At 44.8% G+C, this 8,348-nt stretch overlaps 1 pseudogene; it reads right to left on the bottom strand.

Annotated features, from left to right (window-relative positions):
• Window positions 1–6: 6 nt before the first annotated feature.
• LOC116839321 (interferon-induced very large GTPase 1-like) lies at window positions 7–2,841 on the bottom strand (annotated as a pseudogene).
• Between the last annotated feature and the right edge of the window lie 5,507 nt (window positions 2,842–8,348).

The following is an 8,348-nucleotide window of genomic DNA, read 5'->3' as shown; positions in this document are numbered from 1 at the left end:
AAAAAAGTCATCAAATGTATCTGAGAATTCACTCTCTTTGTCTGTGGTGTTCATGTTCAATGCCCTTGTTATATCTTGTTTTGTTTTACCGTCATCCTTATAAACCAAATACCTGACCCGATAGTCCACCATTAACAGCTTTTGCAAAAAATAAAATGGCAGCTTATCCTCGGTGCTGGGCTGGCTGTCATGTAAAGAAGTCTTGTAAATTATATGGAAACTGTCTGTCCCCATTTTCCTTGGATAGTACTTTTCAAGTCCAAGTCGCTTCAGTAAATTAAGGAACTCTTGGTTTTCAATAGGTTCATATATTTCAGCATCAGTAGATTGCTCTTTCGGTTCTAATTTTGATGGTTTTGCTCTTTGACAGATGTCTTCTAGTTCTTTTATTATATCCCGTTTCTGCAAATTATCCTTTGCGGCTTCAAAATCCCCATTTAAAAGGCAATTTAAGTCTTTTTCCAGTATGTCCCAATCATTCCGTTCACTGTGCTTTCTGAGAACATTTGCTATTTCAGCAGAGAGTAATTTTCCCATGTGATGTTTCATAAAAGTTAAACGTTTATTCTTCTCCTCCGGAGTTACATCTTTGAATTCAGCTGTCACTGTCAGACCTGTCAACAGCAGGAAAGCCTGAGCTCTGGAAACATTTTGATCCCTGTGACTCAAATATTCCTCGTGTGCCGTTTGCATTTCTTTTAACATGAAGTTAATTTCTGGGCACCCGAGGAGATACTGAAAAGTGCAATTGTCCACCCGGTATCCTGCATTGGCTGCAATTGAGAGTAATAACAGTTCGATATCTCTCTTCTCTCTCTCCCGTAAAGCTTGCAGAAAGGAAGACAAAGCTAAGCTCACATTTAAGGTGGCCTTTACCTTTGCTTCATGCACTGCTGCTGCAGAGGACATTTGGTCATAAGTAACTTCCTGTATGTAATCCTTCATTTCCTGCAGGATTTGAATAAAATCAGCAAATTCAGAGACAGACATATTTTTTTGCTCCTTTTCTTCTTCATGGAAGATCCACTGCATAATAGAGAAAGATTTGGGGAAATTCTTAACTGAATAGACATGAGGGTCCAAAAGGAAGCGCAGCAGAGATTTGATGTATACAGTATTCTGTGCCGGTAAATCTTTGCACAGTGAAACTGTATTTTCCAGGAAGTCTTGAAGCACCTTATCCGACAGGCAAATGTTAATCCATGCACTGTAGTTCTTTGTTTTTTCAGTCAGCTTTTGTTTGAAATTGATCAATATCACCAGCTGTTCTTCATCCCCAGTGACTTTCCAGGACTTCATTTCCTCTATGAATGATCTGGCCTCATCCACTGCACTGACTAATCCCTCTCCAAACAATGTACCGACACTTTGGTTAGTTAGGACTTCATAGGCATTTCTGAGACTGCTGCTGATTTGATGAACATCTCTAAAATCTTGCCTGTGATTGGACAGGATGATCTCCCACACAGGAATCAGCTGAAAGCCTCGGTCAATGACGCTCCAGGTTTTGTTACTGGTCACAAGCCCAGATTGCCATTCGGTGAGAGAATGTGTCTGTGGTGGGCCTCCTGTCCTGGTCACAAACAACTGAATCTCTGTTTGCGTTTCTTTTCTATCTGTGCCCTGAAATGAAGCTTCAGAACCTGATTTTGATGCAGTCACACCAGCTGCAATGCTCCAACCAAGGCCACTGTAGCTGCCCCCAACATAAGAGCTGAGTGCATCAGATGTTCGTTTCTTCACTTCGTCCAGCTCCTCTGCCCGGAATCCCTCAGAAGACGCTTTCCACCAGAATATCCCACCCAAGTGCAGAGGTCCCTGGTTTACATGAGACCCAAATCGGTTGAAGAAACTCCCGCCCCTGCTCTTCAGCAAGTTGAGGTTGTCCGACTCTGGGGTGTGACTTAAAATGTCCTCAATCTCTTTTAACTCTTGCAGCGCTGCACTGGAAAGTCGAAGCTGATCCTTGGGGAAGTAGCATGAAGCCAGTGGGATGTAGTTGTACTTGGTGATGCAAATGTAGGTGTGTTCCAAGCGGGACCTGTGGGTTTCTTCAGACTCTGAAGAGCTGCTGTAATCTGAGCTGGATTCAGCACTAAACCCCCAAAATCCGCCTTTGGCTGTGACACTAATGCTGAAGCCCAGCTTTTCCATGGTCCTTGTGAATGAGGACTCTGCTTCAGCAGATGAAAACTCCTTCTTCTCAAACAGTGGCCCTTGCTCTGGACCAAAGAGCTCGAACCCTTCTGGGATGATTATGAGCTGCTCTCGCTTCTCCACCATCTCTGCAAGCTTCTTGGTCTGGTAAATACCCTGCAGGGCCAGCCCTCCCGACGCTCATCTCAAAACTTCCTTGTCAGGGAGATTCTCACTCTGGGACACCGACTCCTCCAGGAGGTCTAATTGTTTGTGCACATTCTCTATCACTTCCTTCAAAGTCTTCTCCGCTGGTGCCCAGTACTCTGGGGCTATGTCCATAGCTTGCTGCAGCTCCTCCTCTTTCTTTCTTACAGCTTCCTCATGGCGGCTCCTGCCTTTCTCCTGCATTTCTTTTAATCCCTCAAGTGCCAATTTAGCGTGCTCCTGCCTCTTCCTTAGCATCTCCAAGCGCTGCTCCTGCAGCTGCTTCATTGTTTTCTTGCTCTCTGCTATGTTAAGTAGGGTTCGGAGAGCCTGCTTTTCCCAGGGGTGCTCTACTTCGCACTCCAGCTTTAAGTAGACTTCATAGCTTAGGTGTTTCAAAGCCTGCGCAGAGGTAATCCCCAATTTGTCTGCTAGTTTGGGCAGCCAGTACTGCATACTCAGTCCCACTCCATCGAGTCTCTGCCCCAGTTCTTCCATCTTGGTGTGTGCTTCCTTCACAGGGGCGCCCTGAACTGGATCTTCATGGTTTATCTCCTCTGCAGAGAAGGATTTAAACACAGGAAACGTATTTTTGTCACTTCTTCAAAAACATGTTTCCCCTCGTCAGATCATTTCCTGCATCTTAATGTACTGAAGTATTCTAACATTTTACCAGCACTCATCCTGGAAAAATTAAAATATTTCTATCCCCACCCTGTTCCCCAAACCCAATACTCACTGCACTAATCCAAACCACTGTCTATACTCACCCCATAGGACTCGGGGTGGACTAACCATTCCTCTTCAGTAGGGTGACCAGATGTCCTGATTTCATAGGGACAGTCCCGATATTCGGTGCTCTGTCTTAGATGGGAGCCTGTTACCCCCCTACCCCCGTCCTGATTTTTCACATTTGCTATCTGGTCATCCTACTCTTCAGCAAAGTCTATGGTCCTTAATTGTCTATATTTTTGCTCTATCCACCAGTGCCTGTTGTTTTATTGATTTCTCCAACATGCAATCTTTCCTTAGACTTCCATTTTCTTTTTTCTGGTTATTTTATCCCTCTTTCCTCCCTTTTAATGGCCATCCTTTTATTTTTTTAAAAGATTCACTCTTCTGTTTTGTTACCTTCCCTTTTTAAGTACTCTCTCCATCCCTCAGTTGATTTCCTACTAAGCTGTATTACACGGTACTTAGAAGCCCTGAGCAAGTTCAGGTTCCAGTTGTGATAAGAGCTTGTGTGTGGAACCCAGGCACAGAGAAAATAAGTGATTTGCCCAAGGTCGCAGAGGGAGTTGAACCAGAACTCTCAAGTCCTATGCTAGGACCTTTACCAGAAGTTCATCCTTTCATTCCTCACTTGCCCTTTCTTTCTTATTTTCTGGAGTGCCCACGTCCGTCCCCCCTGAATTTCTATTTGGTCTTTTCTGTTCCTATTTTTGTCCCTGGTGTTTCTATTTCTCTTTCCCCTTCTCATTCTTTTCTGTTGCTTGGCCACCCCTCATCTGTCTTCCCCCTTAGTTCTACCTTCATCAGTCCTCTTGTCTTCCACAAAGGACCACAATCTCTATTCCCTCCCTCCAGGGCACTGAAATTCTGTTGGGTCTCCTTCTGTATCCATCTTCGTTCTTTCCTTCTCTTCTCTGGGGACCAGTGTGATGCAAAAAGTGCCCCATTTCTCACATCCCCTCTTCCCTTCTAGTCCCATGGGAAACACAGACATTCCAGAAACTGCTTTACCTGGGCAGTAAGTATAGAAGGTGCTGAAAGAAATGCAGGAGAGAAGTATCATCTTTCATTCTGTATCAAAAGGTTGAATCTCACCCCCAGCTGGCCCATGAAGTCACCCTATATCTCCCACTTATTAAATTTTCAAACACCTCTGTGCTTTCCCCCATGCTGTCCCACATGCTTGGGAGACGTTCCTGTAAACATCAGCAAAACTATCTTACTAGCCTCTTTCAAACCCCTCCTTTGCCATGAGGCCCACAAGAACCTGCCCAATATTGTCTGTGTTTCCTTGTGCTCCTCCGGCGGCCTGTCGATGCCCATTTGTTGTCTCTTGTCTTACACACAGATAGTCCCTGTCCCAAACACCTGACAGTCTTTTTGCTCTTTCTGTACAGTGCCTGGCGCAATGGGGCCCTGACTTATGCCCAAAGCTCTAGGCACCATGATAACACAGCTAATAAATAATAATAAAAGTGAAACCAGCCATGAGGAAACAGTTCAGGAAAACCAAACCAGTAAACTCTGGTTTTGGATGTGACTTGTTATAGCTCAGTGGTTTGAGCATTAGCCTGCTAAACCCAGTGTTGAGAGTTCAATTCTTGAGTGGGTCCCTTAGTGATCCGGGGCTAAATCAGTACTTGGTCTTGCTAGTGAAGGCAGGGGACTGGACTTGACCCTTTAAGGTCCCTCTCCAGCTCTATGAGACAGGTATATCTCCATAGTCCCAAAACAGCCTTTGTTCCACACAGCATTGGCTTCCCCTCACTTTTGGTGCAAATTGCTCACATCAGAAATGAAGGATCAGATGGAGGTAATAGAATTATCTACAGTACAGGACAAATCCTGCATTTAAAGCTTCCCTCGAAATACTTTATGACCTTTGTTTTGAGTCAGTGTCACCCTTTTGGGCTATGGTGATTTCAGACATAAGCACCGGTTCTGTTGGGTACCCCGAAAAAATTAGTGGGTGCTTAGCACCTACCGGCGACCCCACCAATCAGCTCCTCTCCCTCCCTCCCTCCCAGCTGCTGCGATCAGCTGTTCTGATGGGGGAGGGGAAGACGCAGGGATGGGACATGCTGGGGGAAGAGGCGGAAGTGGGTGGCAAGAAGTGGAGCAGGCAGAGGCGGAGGGTGGTGGACTGAGGGAATGGGTGGAGTGGGGGCTGGGCCTGTGTCAGAGCAGGGATTGAGCACTCCCTGCACAAGGAGGAAGCCAGCTCCTGTGGTTTCAGGAACTCTCAAATTATTAGGAGTGGACCCATCAGCGGGTCTGACTCCTGCAGCATTGCAGGGGTAGGAGGAAAGATGGACCCGTTGGGTCATCCCTTCTCACAGCACCCCCTGGAGCCAGAACTGTGCAAGGGTGACCTTTGCAGTGCCTCCCCCTTACTCTTTCCTCCCAAGCAATGAGGGCTGGAGAATTAAAATTTCAGGGAGGAGCCAACCCTCAGAAGCCAGTGAAACTAAACCTGGCAGGACCAGACATAAAAGAGCCTTAGCAGGCCCTGCACCAGGCACCCTCAGACGCTAGTGATGTCATCAGGCTGGTAATCTCTTGCATCAACCCCCTCCAGCCTGTCCCTCCCAGTCACTCCCCCTCCGCCTCACTCCAACTGCCCTCTATGCACTCCGCTTCTTCTCCGCGGCCCTACTTCCCTTCCCCCTCTCCACTCCTGTGTCCTTCCATCTAGCTAATTTCCTCCTAACTGGAGACCTTGGATGAACAATGAAAGAAAACAAGTGAGGAAACAGAGGTTAACAATGGACAAAGTGTGAATTCACAAGTGGCCTTGTAAATAATTCAGAGCTAGTAAAGAAGAACTTAAGAACAGCCAGACTGCATCGGACGTATGGTCCAGCTAGCCCAGTGTCCTGTCTTTGGACAGTGGTCAATGCCAGGTGCCCCAAAGGGAATGAACAGAACAGGGAATCATCAAGTGATTCATCCCCTGTCGCCCATTCCCAGCTTCTGGCAAACAGAGGCTAGGGATACCATCCCTGTCCATTTTGGCTAATAGCCATTGATGGATCTATCCTCCGTGAACTTATCTAGTTATTTTTTGAATCCTGTTATAGTCTTGACCTTCACAACATCCTCTGGCGAACAGCTCCACAGGTTGACTGTACGCTGTGTGAAGAAATATTTCCTTTTGTTTGTTTTCAATCTGCTGCCTATTCATTAGCCTGGCACAATTCTTTTCCCTTGGTAAACAGCCTCTTGTTCCAGCTCAGGTGGTTGCTAGGGGATTCTTTCATGATGGCTCTCCCTCTCTTTTTTTTCCCCATTTGTGCTGTTGTCCATCCCTTAGGTATATCTTTTGCATAAGGTTGGACCCTTTGTACTCTGGTTTCCACCCTCCCCCCACTGCGAAAAGCACCAGGTAAAAGAGGGTCCATTTTAGGTGACTATGATACATGTCACTGCAAGACTTCATTACCCACTTGCCAGCACACAACACATACAGGAAGACTCACAGCAAAACAGGGCCATCTGCAGACAATTGGTCCTGAGATAATAGGAAGCCATCGAGATGCCAACCACATTAATGGCCCACACCTTTGTATAATTTACAATAGGCCCTCAGAGTTATTATTTCATATTTCTAGTTCCAGATACAAGGAATGATACATTATACAAATACGGATGCCCCACAACTCAGTTAGATTATAACGTTGTAATTGATACCTTACAAGAGACCTTGGCAGTGAAGCATATTCCAGTTACATTATATTCACTTACCACTATATTTTAGAAAACCATATAGGACTGCACAATGTCACAAATTCACCTCAGGACAGGATGCAAAAGATGAAAATCTTGATACCTGAAGATGACTGCTTCTTGAGCAGCTTGGTCTGGAACCCACCACAGGAGAGGCAATTCTTGATTTAGGCCTAAGTGGAAGCAGAGGAACTTGTTTCAAGAGATGAATATACTGACCATTTGGTAATAGTGACCATAATCATTAAGTTTAATATCCTGTGGCAGGCAGGAAACACCAACACTATACATTTATTTCAAGAAAAGGAACTACACAAAAATGAGGCAGTTAGTAAACAAAAATAAAGGGTACAGTGCCAAAAGTGAAATATCTGCAACTGTGTGGAAACTTTTTAAAGCAACCTAATCGAGGCGGCAACTTAAATGTAACTCCAATTAAAAAAAACATAGTAGAGAACCAAAAAAGAGCCACTGTGCTAAACAACCAAAATAAAAGAAGCAGTGAGTGGCAAAAGGCATCCTTTTAAAAGTGGAGTTAGAAAGGAGCAGTAAACTCTGACAAATGATGGTGCCCCAGGGCCTGTTACTGGGATCACTACTGTTCAACAGATCATAAATGATCTGGAAAAAGCATAAACAGTGATGGTGGCAGAGGATAATAAAAACTACTCAAGATAATTAAAGTCCAAAGCAGCTGTGAAAAGAGTTTAGAAAGGGACCTGACAAAACTGTGTGACTGGGCAACAATTGCGTTGGTGAAATTCAATGTTGATAAATGGCAAAAGTAATATACATGTTGAAAAAACATAATCCCACGTATACATATAAAATGTGGGGCTAAATTAGCTGTACTTGCTAAGATTAGAGATCTGGGTGGTGGAGAGTTGTTTTTTTTTATTTATGGAGTTCTATCTCATAGAACTGAAGGGTCATTGAGTCCCAGCCTGCTGCCTTCACTAGCAGGACCAAACTACTGGATTTTGCCCAGACCCCTAGGTGGCCCTGTCAAAGACTGAACTCACAACCCTGGGTTTAGTAGGCCAATGCTCAAACCACTTGAGCTATCCCTCCCCCCTAGTTCTCTGAAAACATCCCCTCAATGGCAGCGGCAGTCAAAAAAAGCAAACAGAATGTTGGGAAGCGTTAGGACAGATAGATAATACAGGAAAAATATCATATTGACTCTCTATAAATCCATAGTACAACCACAGCTTGATTACTGTGTGCAGATGTGGGCGCCGCATTTATATCATCTCAAGATAATTGACAAAGCTGTTGATACTGGACTTGGAAAAGGTTCAGAAAATGGTACGTCACACACAAATGATTGGAATAGGGGAAAGGATGGAAGCAAGCTATAGGACCCGTAATGATGGAGAGATTAAATAGACTGGGACTTTTCAGCTTGGAAAAGAGGATGGCTCTTAAGGGGAGATATTGATTAGGTCTCTCCACATCAGTCATGATTTTATAAAGTACAAATAGGAAGTTGATATTTACTTCTCATAACCACAAGAACTAGGGAGGGTCACCAAATGAAATATGAT

Source organism: Chelonoidis abingdonii, unplaced genomic scaffold (genome assembly GCF_003597395.2).
Source record: "Chelonoidis abingdonii isolate Lonesome George unplaced genomic scaffold, CheloAbing_2.0 scaffold1720, whole genome shotgun sequence".
Classification (NCBI taxonomy): domain Eukaryota; kingdom Metazoa; phylum Chordata; order Testudines; family Testudinidae; genus Chelonoidis; species Chelonoidis abingdonii.
This window is presented reverse-complemented; position numbering and strand designations above follow the sequence as displayed.